The sequence below is a fragment of the Haliotis asinina genome, chromosome 2 (assembly GCF_037392515.1).
Source record: "Haliotis asinina isolate JCU_RB_2024 chromosome 2, JCU_Hal_asi_v2, whole genome shotgun sequence".
NCBI classification, from domain to species: domain Eukaryota; kingdom Metazoa; phylum Mollusca; class Gastropoda; order Lepetellida; family Haliotidae; genus Haliotis; species Haliotis asinina.
In genome coordinates, this window is record NC_090281.1 from 29,226,728 (window position 1) to 29,242,803 (window position 16,076).

The 16,076-nt window shown below is 39.2% G+C and overlaps 1 long non-coding RNA gene across 1 annotated transcript; it reads right to left on the reverse strand.

The window, feature by feature from the left end:
- Positions 1 to 1,539: 1,539 nt before the first annotated feature.
- LOC137272434 (uncharacterized) lies at positions 1,540 to 13,841 on the reverse strand. Its single transcript, XR_010956091.1, has 3 exons — positions 13,681 to 13,841; positions 3,072 to 3,525; positions 1,540 to 2,098 (listed from the first exon to the last, which is right to left on the reverse strand). It is a non-coding gene; the product is annotated as an uncharacterized lncRNA (long non-coding RNA).
- Between the last annotated feature and the right edge of the window lie 2,235 nt (positions 13,842 to 16,076).

Genomic DNA, 16,076 nt, shown 5'->3' on the forward strand with positions numbered 1-16,076 from the left:
ATCCCGCCTCGGGCTGTATGGGAGAAATTATATGCATGCTTCCTTGTAATATATATATATATATATACTGAAAAGCAAAAGAAACGAAAGTCTGGCTTTTTGTGAGGTTATTGAATAGGAGACAACCAAATTATGTCTTAGCATTTATTTTATAGACTGCCACTTTAACAGCTAAAAGTTGCTGTTGACGTTGAATTGCAATAAGTTCAAATTGACCACAGTCCATCAAACAGAGATACCACTGAACGGGAAACGTGACAACCTTTGACTATGACTGCTGTTGCTGCTTGAGTTCGGCTTCTAAAATGAGTGACCCAGATGAACGGATCTTGCGCATTTCCCTCTGCTCAGTCGTTAGTCTTGGCTTCGTTTGTGTGTACACCTCCTAGCGTCAACACTGAACTGCTCTTTGACACAAACCTTCATAAAAGATACCTCAGTGTGAAATGCATGCTTTCCATCCAGAAAAAATATGGTTTTGCCATGAAGGTTCCATTACATGAACGCTAACTATTATAACATTTCATTCTTTCGAAACTGGCGTTTCCTTTGCGGTTGAATAGAACAAGTTTCCTTTTCATAGTTACCAGAACATTTGGCCACGGAAATTTGCTTATTCCTCGTGTGGGTGTTATTCATAAGTTGAACCGCGGCTCAGAGTATGAGTGAGTGAGTGTGCTTTTAAGCCGCGTTTAACAATATTCCGGCAACAAGAAGACGGGGACACTAGGAATAGGTTATAAGAACTGTTCTCTTGTGGGAACCCGTGAAGGTCCTGGGTAGAATAGACCTTCAGCATCCCATACTTGCCATAAAAGGCGACTAAGGTTGTCTTAAGAGGCCATTAACGGGATCGGGTAGTCAGGCTCGCTGACTTGGCTTACACGTCATAGGTTCCCCAGTTGAGCAGATCGATGCTCATGCTGTTGATCATTAGCGTGTCTGGTGCAGACTCGATTATTTACAGACCGCCGCCATATAGCTGAAATTTTGACGAATGCGGAGTAAAACTAAACTCACTCACTCTCTTGTGGGAGCTCGAACCAGGCAGATCGTTGCGATGCGAAAAGTATGAAGCTTAAAGTAACAGTCAAATCATTTTGACTCTACGAGCGGTAGAATCTATGTGCTACGTTAGGAGTAGTATCGATTGAAGAAGACACTATGGTTCGCTATACCATATCATGTATGAGTAATGTTTTGACGTCGCTTTCAGCAATAAACTAGCAATGTCACGACATGAAATTAGCTTCGCACATTGTATCGTCGTTTGCAAACGCCATACCCGTGCTGCTTGCATCACTTCGAACGTTCGTCCCACATTAAGCAGACAGGCGGTAATATAAATGGGTTGTCGTTCTGAAGAGCATTAAACCCCGCAAACAAACTCCCTGGGGCGACGCTGACCCTGTGGTAAATATCCAGCGAAAATAATTGACAAATTTCAAAACCAAGTGAAGCATCTATGAATACCACGAACGTCTGGTCAGCATCCACAGCTTATGGGCTACACAGCTACATAAAACTGACAAAGTGAAACTGCATTAATTATCTTTTATTATACAGTATTACTCATTTCTTGAATAAAGATTGAGATGTTCCAGAACTGGTCATTGAAGATATTTTGTAACTGCTCTTTGCATTCCTTCAGATCGTTTCTTTCGCTTGTTTCAAATGATTCTGTGTCTTCGTACTTCGCAGCTTCTTGACGTGAACTTGAAGCTTTTCATCAGGTATCGTTGGAACCACTGACAATTTCAATGAGATGTATTCTCAACAGATACAGGGAAGGTCGAGATACATGAAATGAGAAGGGGATGTGACTTAATTGTTTATGTCTTGGGATTGTGGAATAAGACCTACATGGAAATACGTATAAAGTGTTCCAACTCTTAGGGAACACGGGTTTTGTTCACGTCACAGAAAGCATTCACTTGAGCAGGTCACCAAGCACCAAGACACACTTAAGAAGGCAACGCTTTATTATCTTCTCTGTTGTAAATTTCCAATTCCTACGCTAAATGTGATTGAGGCTGCTGGTGTTGTTGGTGGCGTTGTTGTGGCGGCGGCGACGGCTTTGACGATGTTGATCTATTACCTGAAAAACAATAAGAATCAGTCTAACTGTAGAAATGCTGAAGATGAAAATATTTCTTATTGTCATCCCATCGTTTTCATTGCTATCGTCATCATTAAGATGATATCTTTACAGTCATCACCATCATCATCTATTTTGTCAAGTGTCTTTGTTGCAACTTTTGTTGTTGTTTAGAACATTTTTAATTATAAACGAAATTGTTCACCGGAGTCGTCATCATCCTCATCTACATTATAGCGTTGTCATGGAGATTATAGTACGAATATAGCCTTGAGGTTAAATCGTTCTCTATTCACGTCTACATCTGGTTGGGATAATTAACTGTTCATATGGTGAAAGGTGCTTTGTTGTTGATTAACTAGAATGCACTGTATCCATTCTCATCTATTAGGGTCGAAATGCATTGTTTGTAGCGCCTCTGACGTGTAAAACCCAGGGCCTAGAAGTGCCATACATCAACATTAACGTACGACTTTCGTAGCGATTCGAAAATCTAGACCCAGGTTGCCATTACGACGCACGGCCTGCAATTACACCTCTACATACTGCCGGATATCCATTTACTGCTAGTATATTTTACCTGTTTGAATAGCCTCTTAGTTGATATTTAACGTCACATCGGCAGTATTTCAGCCATATCGTGACGAGAACAAAACACTAAAATGGAGTACATGTGTATTATAAAAACCTGTCAACAAAGGACAGTAAAACAACTAGAATATCACAGAAAGAAATTAAAACTGATAACTATATACCTAAAACAATTTATCTATAGATGACAATACAATATGAAAATGGGCTACAGATTGCTAAACAGTACTTTTGCTACCTACATGGACCCTAGCTGGATTTACATCATCCCCGCAGCCGTCAGCAATTTGGGAAATCTAGCCATACAATAAAAAGACACTTATTCTACGATTAAAAACCTGGAAATTTAGAATTCACATTGAATGGTTGTGGACTTACGTACCGAATGGCCTCTTAATGTTCAACCTTTGCCACCTAGTTGTTTCCGACCAGGGGCCTTGGAAGAGCAGGGGAGAATTGATCTTTGTCCATTCCCGGGGAGGGATTCCTCGCTTTCGGCTGAGGCTTGTTCTCGCCCCGTCCGTTTTGTTTGATCTGCTCCATGGTCAGCCCGTCCTGGTCCGGGAACTTAATCCTGGTGACCACAGTCTCAGGTTGTCTGGTTGGTTTTCTCAGAATGGCCAGTTTGTTCTTAATGAGGAGTTGGAGGACACCATCCGGGTTCTTAGAAAAGGGCATTAACTCTGGGACATGCTTTTCTCTGCCCGAACTCCTGGAGATTCGAATGCCACTATGAGGAGGCATTGCTCTCCATCGAGGAGCTGCAACGACGCGAGGGACAGCCTGCAACATTACTAGCGGTAGACAACAGAAGAAGATCACAGCCCACATGTTGTCTGAAATGTCAAGATCAGTTGTATTGATAATAGTAAATCCAGTGTCTATTAACACTCTAAGTAAAATTTATCACGAGTAATTCGACAGTAGCTATAACTGTAATAACGCGGAATCGATTCATATGTTAGTATTGTTGCTGTACACTGGTGTAAGTATAAAATATTCAAGCTGAACGCTATGTACCATCCTAACATCACTGGAAAGCTGATCCAAACATTCATTATAAAAAGACGTTCACAATATTACCGTATGACGAGTTCGAGTTCGTTTCTTCGTGATGGTAAAGTGGTTCAAGATCATCACAGCATCCAAGGGAAAATATTTCTAAAATTTGCAGAAACGAAAAACGATCTGTCATTTGGTGCCTCTAGGATAATGGTACGCCTTCAGATAATGTCATATAAATATGCTCAGTATAGTATTGGACGACTTCCGTCAAAGATTATGATTGCTTTATTTAGATTTGGAGGAAGTCCTCCCATTTTAGTCTTTCAAAATACATCGTGTCCAGATATTCAAGCTGCCACTGTTTCAATATATTGGGAGCTGACACTTCTGTGACCATTCAGTATTTAGTTTGATCCCTCATCATCATGTATGAATAAATCATGTCCTTATTATTATGTCATCTAAATAGGAGATGGGTATTGTTACAAGCCCCCAAACAAACCCTTTCAGGAAACATGAAGGGGGGGGGGGGGGGGGGGGGGGGGGGGCACCTTAAGAATGTAGTTTCAAATTGCTTGTTTATGTACTGTAATATTTTACGTAGAAACCAAGATAACAAGTCAAAAGAAAAGGGATCGTGAGGCTGGAACATAGCAAAGCCAATTTGCTTGAAGTTGACAGATAATATGTACAAAAAATACAACAGCAGCATTTGTATAATTTCCAGGTTGATGCAGACCACTTTCTCATCTTAAGGCTGCTTAAGCATCTTTTCTGTTGACGTTGATGCTTAGTTGACATGGGTTTAATCAGTTGTCTAAATGACAGTGATAGTTGCTGATAATGATCCTCAGCAACGATGCATCCAAACACAGGTTAGCCAGTATCTCTTACACTTCCAACCCATAACTGTACGCCTCTGTCTTTCATCGTGAAGTTACCGGAGTTTATCTAATCACTGTGTACCGCGTTATTTCAATGATATTTGTTTTTCAATTTTCATGGTTCTTTCCCATTTGCATAACATAACAAACATAACCCTCAGCAAACTTTGAGTGGTATATATCAACACGTAAATCTTGCCCGAACCAGACAAAATCCTTCGTCAGTGTCATCATTCAGCCGATCTACATCTGGCTGCCTTTTCGCCTACGTTGACCTACATCCAAGACAGTCCGCTTGCTGCATAGCATTATATAAAACTGATTCATACTCTCAAACCAAGACTGTGGTGAGTTGATATTATACTTGTGACCCATTACGTTAGACTTGACTCTGTTGCATTGTACTATTGTAAATCTTTGTATCTTGCTCTTTGGGCAATACATAATATTGGACATTTAGTTTTGTCAGTGCTATATTTTGCTGGTTCATAGGTGATTTCTTATAACTTTTGTGAAGGCAAATTATTCACCGTAAGAAAATTGGTACCTTGTCAGGGATAGAATTCATTTGACATTTGAGACCTATTGTGAAATATATTTTAAGTTTTTGCAAATTTGCAACAAATGAATTGTGGAACCAGCAAAATGGCGTTTGAACAGAAGCTAGTTTTGTTCCCTGACCCTGAGACTGTCAGTCAGTTGCAAATTTCTTCACATCTCAAACCTAATGCCAAACCTGCTTTGAGGAAACTTCAGAGTTTGAAAAATGTGTTGAATCATCACTGTATGGATGAGGGAGTTCTCGAACATGATAGTTTGGAAATGGTTCAAGACGAATGTTCAAATCAGTTGGAATTAAGAAAACTTAGGAAATTCAGTTACATATTCAAAAGGACGAAACGAGAAAATAGGAAGAACTGAAAAGTATGGAAATGAAAGGGTTTGAGATGGAAAAGGGAAGAGAAAGAAATAGCAATGAACAATTTTGAAATGTAGAAAGAAATAGAAAAAGAAATGGAAAGAGATAGAGACAAAAATGGAATTGAGAAAACTGGAAATTGACAGAGAAATTAAACTGAAAAAGCTTGAAAACCCTTCTCCTCCCTCAACTGCTTCTCTTTTGATATTGCAAGGCATGCTAGAATGGTACCCCATTTTATTGAGAAAGAAGTAGACACATATTTTCTACATTTTGAAAAGGTTACTGGAAATCTCAAGTGACCTAGGGAGTCAGGGACCATGCTACTGCAAACGGTTTTGAAGGGTAAAGCTGAGGATGCTGTTTCAGACTAGTTGATACAACAAAGCTCAAACTATGACATGCCCTCAATACCCTGTTATTCTATCTGCAGTTTTGGTAAAAAATGAGTGTCATATTCTCTTTCTGGACTGTTTGTTCTTTCTCCTTGTGAAGTTATACAGTAATACCAAGAAGAGAAACACGTTTTTGTCAAATTCAAATTTAAAACCTAATCTCAGTTCCACACTATTTGAAATCCATAACCATTCATACACCTTCCTTTGGTCACTTAATCATAAGTTAGAACATTCTGGAAATTGACCATAGATGGAAGTCGCATGCAGAAGGTGAGTACATCTTGAATACCTTCATCACACACAATCATCACATATCCCTTTTGGTAATGTATATTAGTTGTCAAGCTTTAACTTGTGTCTTTTATTGCAGTGTTACTTTACTAAATAAATAAATAAATGTTCTTGATAAGTAAATGCTTTTTAGTGTTAGATTGGAGATAGTACATTTTGGTTCTTAATTTCTATGGAACTTTTACTAGTTATAACTGTGACATAGAACAATATCATACTAGGTTTGTGTTCCTTGAGACTGAGTGATCTTCCCCATGAAGGTCTTGTAAAAATGTCGACTCACTGCACCTGTTCAAGATATTTTGCAAAATCAAAATACATCAAAATACGCATATGCTTGTACATCCAGTTCGGTAGGTTTGGAAACATATTGATCTGTATTTTCAAGAGTGTTCTCCTCTGTAATTCCAGAAGAAATTATTTGAAGATTTGAAAAATTTCGTCATATTTCAATAGGACAGGGGACGGCGAAACATCTCCTATCCTATGTAAAAATATCCATTCTTGCCTTTCTAATCAGTGTATCCAAACTGATGAGGACTTGAAATCATCAAATATCGACTTTTAAAGACACTGTCCAAACAGTTGATTTTAGACATCTCATTGCTGATCAGTTTGTTGACTACACTTTCCGTGTTGTGTATTGAGGAAGTCTAACCATGGTCACCTCAACTTTTCCTAATGATTCGGCAGATTCGCAGGAAATTCACAAAGTAGAACCAGTTATGCAAGATCATCTTGGCGTCTCTTCTTTCGTGGTAGTATCTACTGATGCTGTTGCTGATATTGCTAATCTTGCTTATCTAGAATGTGAACAAACCGTAGATGGAGGAGTTCACGTTTGATTCCCAGGACTCTTCGGGCTCACAGGATGGCCAGGACTCTTAGGATGTTCAGGAATTTCCTAGACTCCCAGGATGCCTAACACTCAGGATGCGCAGGATGTAGGGACCAGCTCACAGAACATGACATGTCTGCAAGTTCTTGTAGAAGGTAATCTTCTATTCAGGAAGTCGATAGTATACACTGTTGCATTAAGGGGCAGTGATTGAGGAGCACAACCATGAAATCTGCAGTCCATTAGGAATCATAAAAGCCATGGAAAGAGCTTGGAGTAAAGCACCTAAGCACGTCATTCAAATGAGGGAGAACCACATTAAGAAATACATGGAATCAGCTAAACAGACCAAAGTTAAGTCCATAATGCTCAGCCTGGAATTCAATATTTCATTCACAGCATTCATGCAAGAAACAATGCAGTCCGTTTGTCAGTGCAGGACCCTTTATCCATTAACTGGGTGTCCTAAACTAAAGCCATCACAAAATACAAGAACTGAACCTGCAAAAGATTGTTAATGTAAAAGCAATGATGAAGTTCATGCCAGCTGAAGAATGGTTCATGGCTTGACTCTTATCTTGAACTTTGATGATGTACCAGTTTCTGCTAGTGAGAACCTAATGGAATGTTCATTTATGGCATAGTGTGTCCATAGCTGAGTTGGGTTGATATCAAAGTTACAACAACGCCGTGGTAAGTCCATTATTTTAGTTTTTGTTATGATTATAAACACGACGCTATTCCAAATATGTACTGCACTCAATAGGTGGTGTGCACTGAACTGTTTTGCAGAGGGGGTATTTTCTTGGAGTGGATCATAAAATCATTATCTATTGTTACAGATGGTGCTTCTGTTCGGAAGTCATTGTATGTAGCTTGTTGCATTTAATGTGATTTTGATGGACCGAGAATCATTCTCTCAATTCCAAAGCATTATTATGTTTGTGAGTTTGGCTTGTTTTTGTTAGAAAAAGATGTTTTTAATGAAAAGATGTTTCAAATCTTAGAGAGCCCTTTCTGTGAAAATTCATATTTGACCGTCACTTGAGAAATGAAAATTAAAACGCAGACTTACACTAAAATGGCCCTTAGAACAAGGTGTAACGACACACTCTTGAAACTTTTAACATGGGCCATTTTAGAACAAGGTGTAACGACACACTCTTGAAACTTTTAACATGTTTGTTCTAACTCAATAAAAAAGTGAGTATTTAGAAACTATATATGTTTTCTTAGAAATCTGAATAGATATATGGCTTCCCAATCATGTGAGTATATCCATGCCAAATATTACCTGAATACATAGACAATCATAAACGAGAGTAAGGTTCAAAGTTTCGAATGCCTATAAGTCGAAAATGTGTTTATGTGTAGTTTGGAAAACGTGGTTCTTTGGGCACGATGATCTTGTCAAGAGTTAGTGTCTGAGCCTTATCGTCAGAAGTTCAAAAATGCTCACAAAAGGGACAATAAGACTTTTGCAGAATTTGCTACAAAAAAGAAAACCTTGTTTGATGGGTGGTGTATGTGTAAGGAAGTCACTGATTTGGATGGTTTGAGACAGTTTTGATGGAAGATTTCAAGCTGTGTGTGTTCACTCTGATCGTAAGAGGTATTTGGATGAATAAAAGGTTAATGACTTCCAAGAGGCAGCAATGTTGGCAGATGATTATTGTTTGACTCACAAGATTTTTTTCAGGTGTCCCGGTAATACAAATTTTTCTTTCTTTTCCCCGGGTAAGGCTTCTGGACATGAAGTTTACACTGGTGTTACAACAGGTTCAAATTCATAAGGTAAAAAGCCAGGCCATTTGATTTCTGCATGTCACAAACTCCAGTTTAAAAATGGGGCTGCGTGTACCCCAAATGCTTTTGTGTCCGTCGCACCTTAGCCTTTCCAGGTGGTTCTGAGATGAGTTTTATGTGTGAGAGTACGTCATGCATGCCGAATTGTTGGAAAACCAAATCAGAAAATTCCTTCTGTAGCCTTAAAATGTATACCGGCTTTTGAGGAACCTTTCAGTAGATTGTGTTGGTCCACCACCTAAGCCTAAGTCTGGTAATCAGTATCTACTCACTGTCATGTGTACTTCTACCAGACTTTCTGAAGCAGTTCCATTTTGGAGGATTGTTGCTCCTGTGATTCTAAAGGCTTTGATCAATTTTTTCACCGTAGTTGGTTTGCCAGGCTGATCACTTGTGGTGAGAAAGTTAGTTTTACTTCCCATTCCTGGTCAACCATTGAGAGCACGATATCAAGATCCACATGTTGTTGACAAAGGGGTTAGCGACACAGACTTTGTTGTCTTGACGCCTGGTCGACATAAACAAAAGAGGTTGTATCATGTAAACATGGTTAAGAAATATCATGACAACCAAACAGGTCAGTTTTACTGACACTCTCCCCAGTTACTGATTGTACTAAAGACAGCATGTTAACAACATTGATGATGGTGTTAGCAAATGTGAAATTTGATGACCATAGTGATAATATTTCTCCAAAGTTAAGAAGTCCTAATGTGTTAGCTCACCTTGATGAGATTTATCCCCTGAGCAGAAAGTTCAAATGCATGATTCATTGATTCTTGAATTCTCTCACTTATTTCCTGATGTGCCTACTCGAACTCATGTTGTTAGGCATGATATCGATGTAGGTGATGCTGTGTCTGCAAAACAACACCCATATCGGGTGAATCCAGTGAAACGTGAAATTCTTTGGAGGGAAGTGAAATACATCCTTGACAATTACATTATTGAACCCAGTGACAGTCCGAAGAGTTCACCATATGTTCTTGTTCCGAAGAGAAGTGGAGGAGGTTGGCACTTCTGTGTTGACATAAAAGCTGTCAATATAGTCTCAAGAACTGACTCGAGAGTGGACAATTGCATTGAGTGCATTGGTCAAGCTAAATATATAAGTAAGTTTGACTCACTGAAGTACTTCTGCCAGGTTACACTCACAGACAGAGCAGAGAAAATACTGGCATTCGCTATACCAGATGGACTGTATCAATACAAAGTGATGCCGTTTGGCATGAAGAATGCACCAGCGACGTTCTGAGACTCGTCAACAAATTCCAGTGGGATAGCGCTGCATTTGAAAAAGTCAAAGCCATCCTCATGAATTCACCAGTATTGCAGGCACCACATTTTGAGAAAGCATTTAAGTTTCAAAGCGACGCAAGTGATATAGGTGCAGGTGCAGTCCTGATTCAACAGGATGATTCAGGAATTAAACATCCAGTCTGGTATTTTGCAAAGAGGTTTGCAAGCATTAAAGAAATCATACAACCACTGAGAGAGAGACATTAGGTCTCTTGCTAGCTTTACAGCATTTTGAAGTGTACCTATGTACCCATATTTGGCCAATTAAGTGTTTACTGATCACAATCCCCTAAGTTTTCTTCATAAAATGAAGAATGGGAATCAAAGACTTATGACGTGGTGTTTGACCTTGCAAGGGTTCATTCTTGTGATCAAACACATTAAAGGCAAAGACAATGTATGTGCTGATGCACTTTCCAGGTTGTAAGTGTATTATGACTTGATGATGATGTATGTTTGAGTTTACATTATATCATAGTAATTCTCCAAGATGTCTCTGATGTCATTCATATATTACATGTCATGTTATTATGTTTGTTATGTGACTATGATTGTAACATAAAGTTTCTGCGAAACTTGCTTTTCTTTAAGATGGAGAGTATTATGAGAGTGTATTTTCTATAAATTGTATCATTGATTAAGTGATCCAGTAGCTGTGAATTGTATCATTGATTAAGTGGTAATTATTGGGTCATTGGGTCAAAATGTTTTGAATGATTTTCATTATGGGTCACATTTCGTATCTTCAATGTTCAGTGCCTTTCGTACTTTAGTAGCAGGCTTTAAGGTAGCACTTTAGAGTTACCCTCTTTGAGTATCTGTTTTGATTAGTTGTGCTACTTCCTGGAGACTACGAAAAAATTCTACGTTAATGGCCAATTATGTTCATTATCTCGATCTGATTGTTACAGAAAATTTATGTGAAACTCTCTTTTCCTCAAAGGGGGAGAGAGTTATGGGAGTGTATTTTCTGTAATTTGTTGTTACTGATTAAGTGATAGTTAATGTTGGCTCACAATATTTAGAGTTATGAGTGAGAGTTATTTTGGGTCACACTTCGTGTTATCATTAATGGTCTTTTAGCGGCACGCCTTTCAGGTAGCGCTTTGGAGTTGCCTCCGTGTGGTGTGTTTTGACTGTTGGTAAACGATTCCGATCGTTCCATACATCAGTGGAATTTCAAAACATCAGTGACTGTTTATATGAAGGCTGGTTGTTGTGTTGACGACGCACACACACGGACTTACACTCAGAGTAATAAAGGAGTTGTGTTATCATTTGGCCTATCTACATCTGTCTGCCTCTTCGCCAATATTCACCTGCATCCAAGACAGACCGCTTGGTAGCATTTAGTACAACTGATTCAAACTCTCAAACCAAGACTTTGGTCAGTTGATATTATATTTGTGATCATTTCCTCTAGACTGGACTCAGTTGCTTTGCATTAGACATCCCTACTGTAAATCTTTATATCTTGCTCTTAGGTCGATACATAATGTTGAATATTTTAGACTTCAGATTCAAATCTTTTGAGAAAATTTTGGTACATTCCTTTTGGTCAGATTTTGCTGGTTCATAGCGGATTTCTCAAAACTTTCGTCATGAGAAATTATTAACCATAACAGTGTACGGTAACCTAAATGATATTGATGACGAATTTCAGGATTTGTTTCTGTGCCTCAAATTGAACAAGAAAGACACAATTATGCATAAAATACTTTCCTATCTGACATCAGTAAGTTAGGAATTTTTATAAAATTTTCGAGATTTTGTGAAATAGTCATGGTCCTATTTGATAAAAGGTTCAATACCTTACTTTGTAACTCGCTCGATGTACATTGCACCTATCCTGGCGTTTGTATATACCTTTGATGTTTCATGAATGTAAATATCAAGAATGTTTCTGTAATGCTGGTGTTTGCAGGATGAATGAATGAAGTTCATTTCAGTCAGTTCACTTCAGAAAATGTGGCATACGATTATAGTAAACTCAGGTTATATCGAATAACTTTAACGATACTCCACACCAAGGTGTATTTTCTGACATTAATCAGTACATAACACAGACGGCTGATTCATCAGCTATGGGATTAACCCCGCCCGAGATGCTATCAGCGCCCGAGTGTGACGAGGTCGACTTGACATGCTGCTAGGTGTTTATGAAGGTCGCCCTCGCCAGTTGTCAGTTCGTCATACCTATCCCGAATGGGATGGACGTAGTAAACTGTATATATGAAAGGCAAGAATCCTATATTTCTATTGTGTAAACTTTCCTTTTCATAGGTACGTGAACATTTGGCCACGTTTCCTTTTTTTCTCGTTGGAGACATTCTATTCATGTTGTATATTCAGTCAATCTACTTCTGTACCTGGACATGTCATTGCAACCGCTGCTCGGAGTAACAGTGGGTGAGAGTGGTGTTAGACTGCTTTTAACAATATTCCATCAATGAGACGACGTGGGCACTCGGAATAGGTTTCATGCTTTGTTCTCTTGTGGGGAATCGAACCGGGTCGATTGAATAATACGTAAATGATTGAATAATAGATGTGTTCATTATAGTGTTGGCTATGGCTCGCAACAAAATGAGCTGCTGCAGAAAATCAAGTTAGGTAAAGTCGTCTTACATTGAATGTAAATATAGAGGTGATAATCACTGGAAGCGGTTGCTTGTAGAAATGAACTGGTGTAACGAGTTGAGAATGTCACTAGTTGTTGAGTTATTCAATGCGCTATTACCGTTTAGTAGTAGTTTTTATATCGTCTCCTTGAATGTGTTGTTCTTAGGTTTGATAGTTCCAACATGTAAAAAGATAGTGAATAACGTCTCTGATGTAATGACCACATGAACAATTGGATGTTTCCGATATATGTTGATTATATCTGTCTGCGTTTACATCACTGCAACCGAGCTTGAGGAATTGGACTTTCTGTTATGTTTGTCATGGTTCTCAATTGATTCATGGAAATAGCATTGACAGTTCCAGCGGGCAATGAATTCAAAGGCGTGTTTGCGCACGGAAAAGATGTGAATATCTTTTATCTCTCTAAATGGAAGTAAGAGAGATCGTGCCCAATTTTAAAATTAAACAACCTGTACTATATAGGTAAACCAACCGCAGCCTGTATCGATAAAAGGAACGTCTTAACAGTGCACACATCACATAGGCTACCAAACAGAAAATGTTTTCCCACAGACCTCTACAGATTTTTAAAATATCCCGTTTTCAATAACCATGCCATGTACACATGGGTGCAGTCTGACCTTTAAACTAAAATAAAGGCACTAATGCCAGATTCCTTAGCCTGCCTATTTTCTAGCACATGAAGCTGAATACATTAATCCCAGTTCGGCACCAAATGTCACTAACCTTTAAATATCAATTTCATCATAGGCATCGTGTTAAAGAAAGGCAGCGCTAGATTTTAAAGAAATGTGGTCAGTTTTAATTACTGGATGGATGTGCATTTAGAAGCGTAAATATCTTAAGTAATCAATATATCACGTCAGTTGTCAAAATCGTATAACGAAAATTCGGTTTATACTCACATGAAGCGAACAAGCGAAACATACACGATGTTCACAACCAACGAAATACAGGCAGAAATGTAGAATGTCTAGCTACTGTGAGATCATCATCAATTTCACCCCGCACAAGCTCCCAGCCTTCATGCTCCCTTCCCCTCCTTAATGTTGTTTCCATTGAAATCCGGGTGTTGTGCAAGCAGATAAGGGCGGTGCAGCTCGAAATTGGATATTGCGTTCTACTTTTGTGTTTGTTTACAGTCCATGTCACCTCAGCCGCTGATGGAACATACTGTGTTGAAAACTGTTTTTCCAACTGATGAGGGTTTTATGTTTCAGTTGAAGATAGAGACAATAGGAATCACTGGACATGGCGTCGTCTGTCTCACAGTCCCTGTTCCATCACATCAAATTAGGGAACACCGGGCATAGTGCTATTCAAACCTGGTGATGATAATTGGAAAAATCAAAGGGAAAATGGAATGTTCTTTAGTTCCTTTATTTGTTGCTTTTAGTGTATGTTCTCACCCGCCCAACTTGTATTGCTACAGTCATAAATGAATCAAGTCTACATCTACAATTTCACGTCAAAATCGTTTATATAAGCCAACCAATGCGGGAGGTCGGGATTTGATTCATGTAGAGGTTCTTCATGATAGAGCTTTATTGTGTACTTTTGCACGTGTCTAGTTACTGGATGATCCTATGATGATGGACGTGAAGATAAATGATAAAAGCTGGGAACCCCACAGCTACTTATGCATGCCAAGGTTGTTGGACAGAAGCTGAAAATTTAAGATTTTTGTTGAAGGTGATGTACAATGCAGGGATGGGAGTAAAGCAGGTGAAGTTATTCACCAATCTGCTCAGAGTCGATCTTTTGGGGAGAACGGTTCTGCGAAGCCATTGTATCGTGTGTAATGCAGTGTGTGGAACAGTCAAATCCAAGCGACCCTTTCGCCTGGATGAGGTTGACCGGTCTTAACTTTGAAACTGGCTTCCTTTTTCCTGCCCAGGGCCAGTCACCTTCCTCTCGCAATCGCCTAAATGTGATTCTAAAAGAAAGAAAATGCATGAAATGTCGATTGTGTAACCTGCTGAAACAGCAGGTCTCTTAAACGACATGATGGCATAGCTCTGCTCGGCATAGTTTCTGCTATCGTCTTTTTTCTATTTTTTTGTTGTTGCTATTTTCTGTCCCTTTTGACTGCAGTGCGATTGGCAAGGTTTAGGAAAAGCATGCCACGTGCGGGATCTCGAGTTTTGAAATGTCTTGCTTGCATCTTAAGTGCACTCAGGCCTCTCATTATTCTCTTGATTTGGTACCTCCTGATCCCGTGGCACAGATCAGTAGAGTGCCCGCCCTGGTTCTCCACTGGGACACGGCCTTTCTGACGCTCTGGGTAATGCAGAAGGCTGCGGTGTTTGGGAGTCTACATGTTCTGCGGAATGGTATTGGTGGGTTAGACTAAGCAGCGTTTCCTGGGAGTAGTCCCATTCACTATCTGGGCTACGTGTAGAGGGGGCAAGGGCCTGAGCTGATGAAAAGCCTTACCAGCCTGACTGTGCCGGCAAGGTAACCCGAGGCCTCACTAATACATTTTCATCTTAATCTGTAAAACTTAATAATATTCTAAAAGTCCTGATTTTGACATTGTATATTCAAATTCTGGCAGTTCTTGAATGGACTTTAAGCAAAGGGTTCATATGTAATATTAGAATCATATGCATGAACCCCACCGGTTCTCAGTACATATATGAATATATGGGATCATGACAGTGCATATATACAATATTGGAGAGAAGGAACTTCAAACCATAGGTAATGGTATCGAAGTTCGAGTTATGTGGAACTTGCTAAATGGACTTTAGCAATATCTAGTCACCCAATACATGTCAGAAATAGGCGTTTTCCCAAACCAGCTAATTTGAACAGATACATTTCAATGCCGATAGCAGTTGTTGAAACGCTGAAAATTTAGGTGCAAAACAACTGTTGTACCCGCACGAAATACGTCGTCATCAAATACGTTGTTATCAAATACGTTGTCATCGTATACGTTGTCATTGTCATCGAATGCATAGTTATCGAACAGGTTGTCATCAAATACCTTGTCATCGAATATGTTGTCATCGAAGGCGATTACCCCTTTGTTTCGAGGCTCGATGACCTCCAAAATGCTTGTCTGTACACTTTTTTGTTGCAAGACAAGTTAGTGTGCACGTGTGCCTCTGCGTATATCCAATGTCTCTAAGAATACATAGAACATGATCCATTCTACTATGCAAAATGTACATTGTTGCCATCTCTAACCTGGATGATAACCTGTCATATTCTTGAAGATTTTGGCAGTAGAATACGCTAATTCCCACAGTGCGAGAATATATGTTATAAACTGTAGTCAACTATTCTAGTCATA